This window comes from Suricata suricatta, chromosome 8 (genome assembly GCF_006229205.1).
Source record: "Suricata suricatta isolate VVHF042 chromosome 8, meerkat_22Aug2017_6uvM2_HiC, whole genome shotgun sequence".
NCBI classification, from domain to species: Eukaryota; Metazoa; Chordata; class Mammalia; order Carnivora; family Herpestidae; genus Suricata; species Suricata suricatta.
In genome coordinates this window covers 30,782,055-30,796,789 of record NC_043707.1, presented here as the reverse complement: position 1 = coordinate 30,796,789, position 14,735 = coordinate 30,782,055, and the positions used below count along the sequence as shown (strand labels likewise).

The 14,735-nt window shown below is 44.8% G+C and overlaps 1 pseudogene; it reads right to left on the bottom strand.

The window, feature by feature from the left end:
• Window positions 1-11,174: 11,174 nt before the first annotated feature.
• LOC115297544 lies at window positions 11,175-11,539 on the bottom strand (annotated as a pseudogene).
• Window positions 11,540-14,735: the final 3,196 nt, after the last annotated feature.

The window sequence follows — 14,735 nt, the reverse complement described above, 5'->3', positions numbered from 1 at the left end:
GAACCTCTCTCCAGGGGTCTTTTCGGTTCTCCCAGGCTACATCAGGGCCCTGTGCTGTCCTTCTACTGGGGCAACAAATCTGATGGCCTGTGAGCCTGGCAAGGGAGGGGCTCCCCTCTTTCTGCCCTTTGTCCTGAAATAAAATCCGCACCCCCAGTCAGGACAGGAGCTCACACACTGACTCAGGTGGGTTGGCCCCAGTTTTCCAATGTCTCAGCGATCAAAGGGCTCTGGGGCCCATTTATTACTGGGGTTCCTTGGCTGACACTCACTTTGTGCGTTCCTGAGAGGGTGAATAGCAGGTGCGCTGTCCTCGGAGCTCCAATGTCAAGACTGACGACCATAACGCTCTGCCTGCTGCCCCTTGTCCTTCAACTCCTGTCTTGCCAGGCTGCTGCTGGGCAGGGTGAGTGAATCCCCACCTCGCTTCTTCTCCTGGGTCTGCCCAGGCCCGAGGGAGGGCTGTTTCCTGGAGGGCACAGGTCGGGGTATCCTCTGCCTAGAGCTCAGCTCATGTCCCTTATCCTCTCCTTCTCTCCCCAGCTATATTTGGGAGAAGAGCCAGGGCCTTGGGGTGCATCCAAGTTAGCCTTTCTGAGCTTGCTTCCTCTCCAGAAAGAGAATAAGAACTTGGACTTGTCAGGGCTGCAGGGTTAGACTGAACACCCCTGCACGGTCCCTGGCTTATAGCAGATGCTCAACCAATGTTATGGTCTGTCCTTACCCTGAGATGTGCCCCTCCAACCCCAGGTCACCTCCCCCCCCAAACGTCCAGGCATTCCTTTCATAACAGAGACAAAAGCCTGAAGTCTCTGCTCTGACTCTTGTTCTGGCCATTTCTGTACTACACCAGCCCTGCTTTGTGCCCTGAGTATGTCCCAGTGCTGTCGGACATTACAGAACCAGGAAAGGTGCCACTGCTGTAGCCAAATGGGCACAAGATGGGGTTTTGGGAGCCCCAGATCCTAAAAATTCGGTGAAACAACTGTGCGCCATGAGGCAGCTCAGTTCATCTCTGGCCTCAGTGTCTTCCCCTAAAGGACAAGGGTTGGGCCCTCTAGGGGTTCCATGGCCAGGAGGACTGAGCTTGGGTTAGCAGAGGATGACAAGGGTTTCTGGTCTGACCTTTCAGGGGTTCCCTCTGCTACTCACTTGTCCCCAGAGAGAGAGGGAGGAGAAAAGGCAGAAACGAAACTGCGGGCCTCAGATTCTCACTCCCTTGAGACCTGCTCCTGGGATGGCTTGGGTGTGGTGGGAAGGGGTCGTGGAGGCAAAAGTGGGGGACTTATGCTGGTCCTTGTAGATGTCATTCAGACTGCCATGTCCTGGACTGTGTCTTGCTCTGAGCTCAAAACACCGGGGGCAGTGGGGGCTCCTGGTGCCCTGGCCCCAGGCCTTGGGCAGCTCTTCTTCAAAGAGGGAATGGGGTGGGGGAGAGGAAGAAAGTACCCGTAAATGTAATCTTGAGGCCTGGGACCCCCTTGGCCCAAACCCACACAAAGAAGGCAGGACGTTGTCTGGAGGTCTACCTGCGGGCTGACTGGCAAATGAAGAGGATGGAGGGAAGCAGGGGGGCCAAAATTTGCCCCCCCACCCCTGACAGGGTGGGGCAGTGGCTTGGCTTGGCCGTTTCACTGACCTGAACCATGCCATCACTTGGCACGGACTCCCAATGTGACGACACCCGGAACTGCCACCTTATTAGTACTGAGAATGACACCCTCTTCTCAGGCACTGTCTATGCGGTCCGGATTCTTAGTGACTTACCTCCAATAGTGGCATTTTAGGCACTATGATGGGCCGTAGGTGGGGAAGATGTTTCCAGCTCCTTCTCATTCTTCCACTCCTCTGCCCTCCCCTCTCTGTTCTCTGTTCCTTCTATCTGGCCCCTCCCTCCTCTTTCTCTCTCTCTCTCTCCCCCTTCTTCTTTTCCTCCTCCCCCTACCCCTTGGCCTCTCCCACATTCTGCACCCTGTGGCTCATTGCATCTCTCATCCTAGTCTCCCCTCTCAGTGAAATGGAGCCTTGAAGACTCTCTGGGATTCTGTGGTGCCCTCTCTGGGCCCGGCATCAGTTGGTAGAGCCCTGGCCAGACTTGAATGGCCTCTGACTCTCCCATGTGTCCTTTCTGGGGACCCAGAGCCACATGCCTTCTCAGGCTCCTGGGCTAGGGACGCCTGAGTGGGGCGTGGGCCTCGAGGAGGAACCTGGCAGCCTTCACCTGGCTATTCCCGACGGGCACCCTTTCTCCTGGCCTCCAGGCCCCTCCTTCCAGCACACCCCATTATATTGCTTGTCAGCAAAACACAATGTCCTGGGCCCAATCCAGCCTTGTCCATCCTTGGCAAGTGACTCTTACCTCCCATCTCTAGCACAGATGTGTCCAAGGCCTGGGTGCCCAGTCATCTCCTTTTGTCCTCTTGCCCCCTTCCCCTTCCCTTCCTGAGTGTTTTTGCCCCCCCCATGTCCTTACCACCCTCCTGCTGCCATCCTCTTCCTGAGGAAGTCACTCCAGAGGCTACCCTCCCCCTTGCCTCCATCAACAAAGCTGAGGAACCTTCCTGCGGTCACCACTGACTTCTTTCTCCTTGAACCCACTGCTACAACCACAGGTGACCAGACAGAGTTTCCCTTTCAGGGCCACCATAACAAATTAGCACAAACCGAGTGGCTTAGAACAATGGAATTTCTTGTCTCACAATTCTGGAGATCAAAAGTCCAAAACTGAGGTGTCGGCAGGGCCATGCTCCTTCTGAAGGTGGTGGGGAAGGAAAGATCTGTTCCGGGCCTCTCCCCTGGCAGCTGGTAGCTGTGGCAATCGACATTCCTTGGCTTGCAGGCATGTCACCATGATCTCGGCCTTCATCTCCCTGTGCGTACATCTCTGTGTCCAAACTTCCCTCCTTTTTTAAAAGTTTATTTACTTATTGAGAGAGAGAGAGAAGGAGAGACAGAGAGACACAGAGACACACAGAGAGAGAGAGAGAGAGAGAGAGAGAGAGAGAGAGAAGGAGGGAGGGAGGGAGGGAGGGAGAGAGAGAATCCCAAATAGTTTCTGTGCAGTCAGTATAGAGCCTGATGCAAGGTTTGAACCCATGAACTGTGAGATCATGACTCGAGTTGAAACCAAGAGTAGGATGTTTAACTGACAGGTTAAACCCAGTATAACCCGGCCCATTTACCCCAGGGACCCCCAAACTTCCCTTCTTTTTTTAAAAAATATTTTAGTGCTTATTTATTTTTGAGAGAGAGAAAGAGAGAGCACAAGCAGGGGAGGGGAAGAGAGAGAAGGAGACCCAGAATCTGAAACAGGCTCCAGGCTCCAAGCTGTCAGTACAGAGCCTGACACAGGGCTCAAGCTCAGGAATGGTGAGATCATGACCTGAGCTGAAGTGGGCTGCTTAATGGACTGAGCCACCCCGGTGCCCCAAACTTCCCTTCTTATGACGTCACCAGTCATATTGGATCAGGGCCCACTCTACTCCAGTGTGACCTTATTTTAACAAATGACATCTGCAATAATCCTATTTCCAGATGTTACATTCTGTGGGACTAGAGGTTAGGCCTTCGCCATATGAATCTGGGGAGGAGGACACAATCCAACTCCTAACAGAGATCCCAAGGGGGTTAAAGCACAGACGTAACCTGATGTGTGTGTTATGAAGGGATCCCTCCAGCTGTAACATATAGGACTGATTGGTGGGGAGTGGGGAGACGGGGCAGGGGGCTGAGGCAGTAACCCCAGGTGAGAGTCAACAGCAGCACTGACCCAGTGGTTTCAGGAGCCACAGAAAGAAGTGGACATGTCCGGGGTACGCTCTGCAGGAAGTACCAGCAGGCCTGGCTGATGCTGTGGATGGGTGAGAGGGAAAAAGAATCGGCTGGTCTGGGCTTCAGCAATTGGTGGAAGGCTGCTTTGTCAGTGGGGCCTAACAAAGAAATCAGTTCTGTTTTGGACAAGTCTGGGATGTCTATTTAACATCACCTGAAGATACCAAGTCGAAATGGGACTCAGCCTGCCTTTGAGAGGAGCTGGAGCAAGAGACACCCATGGGAGTTGTCAGACTACAGGCGGTATGAGAGCCATGAGCTCACCCTGGAAAGAAGAGCAGGCAGTAGCATAAGGAGAACTCAGGGCACAGCCCAGGGCATGCCCAGCTCCTGCAGGGGAGGCCTGGAAGGAATGGCCGAGGGGTAGGGGGAAACCAGAGCACATAACTCAGATGCCAGGGGAAGACCCTCTTTCAAGAAAGAGAGTATGTGTACACGAAGTAAAAATCCAAACTACAAAGGAGGTACTATGTTTAACCCATTACATGGCTCTGACCCATCAGTTTAGCAGTTGGGGCTGCAGTAATGAAGTACCGCAGTCAGGGTGCCTGAAAACAGAAACTTCTTGTCTCACAGTTCTGGGGACCAGAAGCCTGAAACCAAGGTATCAGCAGGGCTATGCTCTGTGTGATGGCTCTGGTGAGAATCCTTCCTCACCTCTTCTACCTTCTGCTGCTTGCCGACCATGCTTGGGGTTCTGTGGCCAGTCCTCTGGCCATCTCCACCCTGTGTGTCTTCACATTGTCTTCTCTGTGTGTTAGTCTGTCTCTGGGCCCCAAATTTCCCTCCCTTCCTTCCTTCCTTCCTTCCTTCCTTCCTTCCTTCCTTTTCTCCTTCTCCTTCTCCTTCTCCTTCTCCTTCTCCTTCTCCTTCTCCTTCTCCTTCTCCTTCTCCTTCTCCTTCTCCTTCTCCTTCTCCTTCTCCTTCTCCTTCTCCTTCTCCTTCTCCTTCTCCTTCTTCTTCTTCTTCTTCTTCTTCTTCTTCTTCTTCTTCTTCTTCTTCTTTTTCTTCTTCTTCTTCTTCTTGTTTTACCCATTTCACCCATTCCTCCATCCACCTCCCCTTTGGTAACCATCAGTTTCTTCTCTCTAGTTAAAAGTCTGTTTCTTGTTTTTTGTCTCTCTCTTTCCTTTGCTTGTTTGTTTTGTTTCTTAAATTCCACAGACGAGTTAAATCATATGGTATTTGTCTTTCTCTGACTGACTTATTTCACTTGGCATGGTACTTTCTAGCTCCATCCAGATCACTGTAAATGGCAAGATTTCATTTTTTATGGCTGAATAATATTCCATCACACACACACACACACACACACACACACACACACACACACACACATACACACACACATACACACACACACACACATCTTCTTTGTCCATTCACCTGTCGATGGACATTTGGCTATTGTAAATAATGCTGCTATAAACATGGGTGTGCATGTATCCTTTTTGAATTAGTGTTTTTGTAAGTTTAGAGTTAAGTGCCCAGCAGTGCAATTGCTAGATTGTAGGCTAGTTTTATTTTTTTATATGGTTTCTTGTCAAGTTGGTTTCCATATAACACCCAGTGCTCTTCCCCACAAGTGCCCTCCTCCATTACCACCCCCCATTCACTTTTCCCCCTCCCCTTTCAGCCCTCAGTTTGTTTTCAGTATTCAAGAGTCTCTCATGATTTGCCTACCTACCTCTCCCTAACTCTTTTTCCTCCTTCCCCTCCCCATGGTCCTCTGTTAGGTTTCTCCTGTTAGACCTATGAGTGCAAACATATGATTTCTGTCCTTCTCCACCTGACTTATTTCGCTTAGCATGACACCCTCGAGGTTCATCCACTTTGCTTCAAATGGCCAGATTTCATTTTCTCATTGCCATGTAGTACTCCATTGTATATATAATCCACATCTTCTTGATCCATTTATCAGCTGATGGACATTTAGGCTCTTTTCATGATTTTCCTATTGTTAAAAGTGCTGCTATGAACCTTGGGGGTACATCAGCACTTCTGTATCCCTTGAGTAAATCTCCAGCAGTGCTATTGCTGGGTCATAGGGGAGTTCTATTGATAGTTTCTTGAGGAACCTCCCCACTGTTTTCCAGAGCAGCTGTGCCAGTTTACATTCCCACCAACAATGTAGGTTAGTTTTATTTTTAAACTATTGAGGAACTTCCATACTGCCTTCCACAGTGGTTGCACAAGTTTGCATTCCCACCAACAGTGCAAGAGGGTTCCTTTTTCTCCACATCTTTGCCAATACTTGTCATCTGTGAAGAGTGAAAGTTTGACCTCCTCTTGGACAATTTGGATGTCTTTTAATTCTTTGTGTTGTCTGATTGCTGAGGGTAAGACTTCCAATACTATGTTGAATAACAGTGGTGAGAGTGGGCATCCCTGTCTTCCTCCTGACCTTAGGGGGAAAGCTCTCAGTTTTTCCCCATTGAGGATTATATTAGAGTTGGGTCTTTCATATATGGCTTTTATTATCTCGAGGCATGATCCTTCAATCCCTACTTTCTTAAGGGCTTTTATCAGGAAAGGATGCTGTATTTCATCAAATGCTTTCTCTGGGTCTATTGAGAGGATCGTGTGGTTCTTGTCCTTTCTTTTATTGATATGATGAATCACATTGATTGTTTCGTGGATATTGAACCAGCCCTGAACCCCAGGTATAAATCTCACTTGGTCGTGGTGAATATTTTTTTGATGTATTTTTGGATCTGGTTGGCTAATATCTTGTTGAGAATTTTTGCATCCATGTTCATCAGGGAGATTGGTCTATAGTTCTTTTTCAGTGGGGTCTTTGTCTGGTTTTGGAATCAAGGTAATGCTGGCTTCATAGAAAGAGTTTGGAAGTTTTCCTTCCATTTCTATTTTTTAGAACAGCTTCAAGAGAATAGATGTTAACTCTTCCTTAAATGTTTGGTAGAATTCCCCCGGAAAGCCATATGACCCTGGACTCTTGTTTTCTGGGAGATTTTTTATTACTAATTTGATTTGTTTACTGGTTATGGGTCTGTTAAAAATTTCTATTTCTTCCTGTTTCAGTTTGGGTAGCTTTTGTGTTTCTAGGAATTTGTCCATTTCTTCTAGATTGCCCATTTTATTGACATATGATTGCTCATAATATTCTCTTACTATTGTTTATATTTCTGCTGTGTTGGTTGTGATTTCTCTTTCATTCTTGATTTTATTTATTTGGGTCCTTTCCTTTTTAATTTTGATCAAACTGGTTAGTGGCTTATCAATTTTGTTAAAGTACCAGTTTCTGATTTCATTGATCTGTTCTACTGTTTTGTTAGTTAGTTTGTTTGTTTCAATAGCATTGATTTCTGTTCTAATCTTTATTATTTCCTGTCTTCTGTTGGTTTTGGATTCTTTTTGCTGTTATTTTTCCAGCTCTTTGAGGTGTAAGGTTAGGTTGTGTATCTGAGAACTTTCTTCCTTCTTTAGGAAGGTCTGGATTGCTATACACTTTCCTCTTATGACTGCCTTTGCTGCATCTCAGAGATTTTGAGTTGTGGTGTTATCATTTTCATTGGATTCCATGTACTTTTTAATTTCCTCCTTAACTTCTTGGTTAGACCATTCGTTCTTTAGTCGGGTGTTCTTTAGTCTCCAAGTATTTGTTATTTTTCCAATTTTTTTCTTGTGGTTGATTTCAAGTTTCATAGCATTGTGGTCTGAAAATATTCACGGTATGATCTCGATCTTTTTGTATTTGTTGAGGGCTGATTTGTGTTCCAGTATGTGGTCTATTCTGGAGAATGCTCTATATGCACTGGAGAAGAATGTATATTCCTCTGCTTTAGGATGAAATGCTCTGAATATATCTGTTAAGTTCGTCTGGCCCAGTGAGTCATTTAGAGCCATGATTCCTTGTTGATTTTCTGTTTAGATAATCTGTCCATTACTGTAAGTGGGTGTGGTGTTGAAGTCCCCTACTATTATGATATTATAATCAATGAGTTTCTTTATATTTGTGATTAATTTATTTATATATTTGGGTGCTCTCACATTTGGAGCATAAATGTTTACAATTGTTATGACTTCTTGTTGTATAAACCCCTTATTATGATATAAAGTCCTTCTTAATCTCTTGTTACAGTTTTCCTTTTAAAGTCTAGATTGTCTGAAATAAGTATGGCTACTCCGGCTTTCTTTTGGCAACCATTAGCATGATAGATGGCTCTCCATCTCTTCACTTTCAATCTGAAGGTGTCTTTAGGTCTAAAGTGGGTCTCATGTAAACAGCATATAGATGGGTCTTATTTTCTTATACATTCTGTCACCCTATGTTTTTGATTGGAGCATTTAGTCCATTGACATTTAGAGTGAGCACTGAAAGTTATGAGTTTATTGCCATTATGTTTCTTGCAGAGTTGGAGTTTCTGGTGGTGTTCTCTGGTCCCTTCTATTCTTTGTTGCTTTTGGTCTTTTTTTTTTTTTTTTGGTCTTTTCTCCCCTTAGAGAGTCCCCTTTAAAGTTTCTTGCAGGGCTGGTTTAGTGGTCATTAGCTCCTTTAATTTCTGTTTGTCTGGGAAACTTTGTCTCTCTCCTATTTTGAATGACAGCCATGCTGGATAAAGAAATCTTGGCTGCATATTTTTCCAATCCAGCACATTGAATATATCCTGCCACTACTTTCTGGTCTGCCAATTTTCTGTGGATAGGTTTGCTGCAAACCTGATCTGTCTTCGTTTGTAGGTTAAGGATTTTTTCCCCTTTGCTGCTTTCATGATTCTTTCCTTGCCTGAGTATTTTATGAATTTGACTATGATATGCCTTGTTGATGGTTGGTTTTTGTTGAATCCTTTGGGAGTCTTCTGTGCTTCCTGGATTTTGATGTCTGTGTCTTCCCCCAGGTTAGGAAAGTTTTCTGCCATGATTTGCTCATATAACCCATCTACCCCTATTTCTCTCTCTTCAACTTCTAGGACCCTTATGATTCTGATGTTGTTCCTTTTTAATGAGTAACTGATTTATCTAATTCTTAAATCATGCTCTTTGCTTTACTCTCCCTCTTTTTTTTCTGCTTCAACATTCTCCATAAGTTTTGTCCTCTATATTGCTGATTTGCTGCTCTGCCTCATCCATCCTTGCCACCATGGCATCCATTTGAGATTGCAGTTCAGTTATAGCATTTTTTATTTCATCCTGACTAGCTTTTACTTCTTTTATCTCCATAGAGAAGGATTCTAATCTATTTTCGACCCCACCTTGTCATCATGATTCTATATTCTGGTTCAGACATCTTGCTTATATGTGTTGGTTATGTCCCTGACTGACGTTTCTTCCTGCTTTTTCTTTTGGGGCGAATTCCTTAATTTCATCATATTGAAGGAAGAAAAGGAATTAAAAAGGTAAAAACTTTTTAAATTAAAAAGTTGAAAACAACTCACACAAAGGAAAATCAAATAAATGATACTACATCTTAGGTGTGTTTGGTCTGGTTATTGAAAGGAGCTTGATTGGTTAGAGAAAGTAGGGGAAATTTTTTAAATTGAAAAATTAAAAACAACACACACAAAATCAAATAAATGCCAGATGCTAGGTGTGTTTTGGTCTGGTTATTGAAAGGAGCTTGATTGATTAGAGGGAAAAAAGGGAAAAACAAAAAACAAGGAAAAAAGAAACAAAACAAAGCAAAACAAAACAAAATAAAAATTTGAAAATTGAGAAAATGGATACGATGAAATAGAATAACTTGAACTGATAGAAGTAAAACAGAATTTGAAAAATTTACAAAAAGTAAAAAACTTATTTGAAAAAAAGGAAAATATTTTTAATAAAAATTGAAAATAAAAATAAAATTTTAAATTATGTTTCTATATTCAAGTAAAAGAAAAGAAATGAAAAAGAAAGAAAAAGAGAGAAAAAGGAAAGTTGAATAGAGGGGCCAGCGAACATACTGAAATTTGACTGATATTACATCATTCTCCCCTAGAAGTCGAACTATGAAGCACACTTATAGTCCATAAACTAAGCAGGTGGAGAGATTTGTGGCTTCCTGAAGAGTGAGGTTGGCCCAGTAGGGTGGGGCTTAGTGTAATGGGTCCATTCTCCACTAGATGGCGCTGCTTAGCTTACAGGGGGGGGATTGTTGTGGTGCCTGTAGGGGTGTATGCCCATGTGCTGTCAAGGTGACGATTGTGTCACTCAGGTATCCAGTCCAGTGTCAGAACTCTGTGCTATCCTGGAGCAGGAATGGTGCGCCAGTCCTTGCGCACCATCCTTTGTCTTCGGTTTCTGTCTGTAACCACAGGGTCAGGTTGTCAGGCGGCACTTGGCTTCTGAGTTTTATCTGAGATGTGGCTGTATTTCCCGACCCCCTTACTACTGAGGGACTGAGGCTTTGATCAATTCAGATCCTCTGCGGAAGGGTCTCACCGAGCAGTGGCTGGGTGCCAGCCACACCCAGGGATGCTAGTGAGACCTTGCTGCTGCCAATGTCCAGAGCCTTGTGGCTGGGTGCCTGCCCTCCTCGGAAAAGTTCACATGAGTGTGTAGCAGCAGCATTTCCAGGATTATGGAAAATCTCACGTTGCTGGAGGACTCCCAGACCCACTCTTCTCCTGGGAATTCGCCCTTCCCACCAGAGCACCACTAGGTATTTGAGCTGTGGAGTTTCAGACTCTCTGTTCCTCCTGTTTATAGAGTCTTAATGGAATTTAAACCCTCTCCTTTCTCCTTTTTTAGTTCAGTCCCTGCAGCTGTTTCCACCTTTTCCCCACTTTCTCTCCAGCTGCTTTTGTGCAGGGTGCTTTTCCTGTACTCTCCCCCCATCTCCATCCTCGCTCCACAAGCAAAACCAGCTCCCTGCCCTCCGCGTTTCCTCTCTCCCCCAGTTCCCCTCTCTGTGCTGCATACCTGTTGAGTTCTGTGGTTCAGGTTTTGCGGATTGTTGTGTTAATCCTCAAATCAGTTTTCTAGGTGTGCAGGATGGTTTAGTGTTAATCTGGCTGCATTTCATGTACACGTGACAGAAAAAAGACTTCCATGCTCTTCCAGCATCTTGGCTCCTCCAAGATTACTCTTTTTAGAAAAGACACACTGGAGGGGCGCTTGGGTGGCTCAGTAGGTTGAGCGTCCAACTTCAGCTCAGGTCATGATCTCGCAGTTCGTGGGTTCGAGCCTTGAGTCGGGTTCTGTTCTGACAGCTCAGAGTCTGGAGCCAGCTTCAGCTTCTGTGTCTCCCTCTCTCTATGCTCCTCCTCTGCTCACATTCTCTCTCCCTCTCTCTCTCTCTCTCTCTCTCTCTCTCTCTCTCAAAAATAAAGATAAAAAATTTAATAAAAAGAAAGGACACACTGGAAAATCGTTAAGTTAATGGCTTTGGCTGAACACTGTTAGTCTGTCAGGTCAATAGCAATGGTGAGAACATAGACTATACAGTTCAGGGTTCTGTTCTCCCATCTTACACTACAAGTTCCATCAGATGTGGCATCCCCCAAAACAGAAGCTGGCTGTGTGGAAGCCATATGCACTCCTCTGGACCATGCACAGATCACGATGTCTTTATTAGCATTTCCCAACATAGCCAAATATGTTAAGGTTTGCTCCACTATGCTTGCAGTCCAGCAGTCCATTGGTTGATATTATTCTGGTTATTATCTTCACCACCAAAGATTCTGTTTATATATTCTTCAAGGATATTGTTGGCTTTGTCAGTATTGAAGCCAGCCTTGTGACAGTGGTGGTGGTACTTCTCCATGGTGGCACTAACCCCTACATGGTGGAGTCTTCTCTCTCTCTCTCTCTCTCTCTCTCTCTCTCTCTCTCTCTCTCTCTTTTAAGAATAATTCCTTACAGGGGCGCCTGGGTGGCTCAGTCGGTTAAGTGTCCACCTTTGGCTCAGGTCCTGATCTCACAGTTTGTGGGTTCAAACCCCGTGTCAGGCTCTGTGCTGACAGCTAGCTCAGAGCCTGGAGCCTGCTTCAGATTCTGTGTTTCCCTCTTTCTCTGAACCTCCCCTGCTCGCATTCTCTCTCTCTGTCTCTCAAAAAGAAATTAAAAAAAAAAAGAAGAATTCCTTACATGAATCCTGAGACATCTCAGTGGTGTAGTGCTAGATTTCCTACGGGTTGATGCAAGACCTTCCTGAGTTCTTTCTCTGCTCAATCCTGTGTGAATTATAAGCTTTTCCAGTTTGGTTGGTGGAAACAGCATTGTTCCCATGCCTACATAAGAGTCAGGTCTCATTCTTTCTGATCTTTTCCAGTGGCGTTTCCTGGATCTTGGGTATTTTCTTGAGACACAAGCTCTGATCATTACAGGGCTTGGAGGATGTCCAGGGACCCCTCTGTGCTAGTCTGTCTCTCAGTAATTCTGTCCTGTGAAGTCTAGCTGCCTTGGTCTCTCAAGACACTGGTATACCTCTCCTCAACCTAGGAAATCTGCTGGAAACCCTCTCAAGTCAGTAAGCCAGGGTGACTACAGGGACATCCAGTGTATTGAAAATCATTATCTCTGATCTTTCGGTATGGTTATTGGGTTATTTGGAGGGTGGGTGTTCTTTCAGGTGGAAGGTCTAATCCAATCCCTGAGGCTCCATCTTGCCCAGAAGCAGAGCTAATGTTTTTTTTTTTAATAAGGGCCTTTGATGAATGTTTAATCTATTTTATATACTTGGCCAATTAAATTACTTTAAACATTTTAAGTTACATTTATAAAATTAATACATTACATTTCCTATTTAAAGACTTCCATTGTTTGATTCATAAACAAAACCTTTTCAAGGTTTACATTAAACTATATATTTCTACAAACTTCCCTCAAACCTTCAAGCCTAATACATTATTATATGGTGGATTTTACATTCCCTTAAATGTTCTAATGCTGTTTATAATCCTGGCAAGATTTTCTTGTAAAACAACAATTCTAAACTGATCATTCAATTATATATTTTATTTGATGTTTTTAATATTTATTTACTGATTTTGAGAGACAGAGGGTGACAGCAAGGGAGGGACAGAGAGAGAGAGGGAGAGAGAATCCCAAGCAGGCTCCACACTGTTAGTGCAGCACCGAGTGTGGGTCTTGAACTCACAAACTGTGAGATCATGACCTGAGCCAAAACCAAGAGTCAGACGCTTAACCAGCTGAGCCACCCAGACGCCCCTCAATTACATTTATTTATTTAAATTTTTAATGTTTATTTATTTTTGAGAGACAGAGAGACAGAGCATGAGTAGGGGATGAGCAGAGAGAGAGGGAGACACAGAATCCAAAGCAGGCTCCAGGCTCTGAGCTGTCAGCAGAGAGCCTGATGCAGGGCTCAAGCCCAGGAACCATGAGATTATGACCTGAGCTGAAGTCGGCTGCTCAACTGACTGAGCCACCCAGGCACCCCTCAATTACATATTTTAGATTGAAACCACAAGGTTGCCACATTAAGCCAAATTCTTTTTAATATTACAAATACATTAAATCCCAAGGGTGAAAAGATTATTTAATACAAAAGGTTTGAGTGTCTTGAAGATGATTAGAGTAAGTGTAACTGTTTCTAGGGTTAAACAAAGCTCTTTACTGTATTAGGATATTTTTGTATCTGCTATAACAAATATGCCCCAAATGTGTAATCGCTCAACCATGGTAGAAGGGTTTTTTCTTGCTGATGTAACCATAGGAGGGCAGATGTTACTGGTCGGCAGGTTGTGTTGTTTCAGGGACCTGGCTTCCTTCTTCCTGGGGCTTCACTATTTCTTGGGCCTTCTTGCTATCTGCCTCCAACTGGCAGAGCAATCAGGACCACCAGGGAAGTTTCTGGGCTGGCCTGGAAATGGCATGCTCAGTTGTGTTCACATTCCACCATTGGAAAGGACTTAGTCACGTGTAAATGCTTAATTTCTTGAAATCTGACTCATGAACTGAGCAAGGGCTCCCTTTCCCACAGCTGCAAAATTTGAGGTTGCCCCAACCTCTCAAAATCGTCAAGAACTTACCCCTCAAACTCTGGTCTTCTAGCTTCACTTCTGTGTGAACTAGGCCCTGATGCTTGATTTCTAGACCGTGAAACAAACAAGGTGGCCCTTTCCAGGGGAGGCCGAGGTGGGTGGGGGGGAGATGAGGGTGGGGAATCACAGAGATTTGGAGAGAATAAAGGTCTCGCAAATGAGAAGGACCAAGAGACAACCTTCCCTTTCTCCTTTTCTCTTTTTCAGACTTCCCAGAGGACAGGGCTGTATGGGATGGAGGAGGGTGTGTGTCTCAGGGGAATCCCTGGGACCCTCAGTGCACACAGATGAAAGAGATCTATGACACAGGTGAGGCCCAGCAGCCCTGGAGATGCTGGGAGGGGGCACCTCCGAGCAAGGGGACTGGAAAACTGCTCATAAGCTCCCCCCAACCCTTAGATTTTACAGTCCATGACCACATGGCTTCTAGGGCCTTACAAAGATGATTAAAAGTGGAGGGTAACCAGCCTGGATATATGGAAAGGGGTTCAGGCTCTGCCCAACATAAAGAGCCTGGAGAGGAGAGCGAGAGACACATAAATATACGGAGCACAAATATTTCTGGTTCATTCAGACAATGGATTTTGACACCAGATTTTTTCCTGAAAAAGTTAATAAAAAAGAGCCCACTTAGAGTACCTATTACTCACACAGACCCCTGTGAACACCTTAGAAACTAGATATTTTCAAAAACACTGACTAAAAAGACACAATTTGAAAACTTTTACAGGATCTGAAAACGAAGAATCATATCCTATTGATAGCAACAAAACAGTGACAACATTCAAATGGGATAGAAAACACGGAAGAAATGCCAATGATACCAACGCATTGGTACCTCCAAATACACAAACCTCATTGCTTCATAAGTCTGTTGAAAGATTGATCCGATCTTCAGCAAATTCCACCAGAATGCCTTCTACTAAGGAGGAGGTTTACCAACAAACTGCGAGT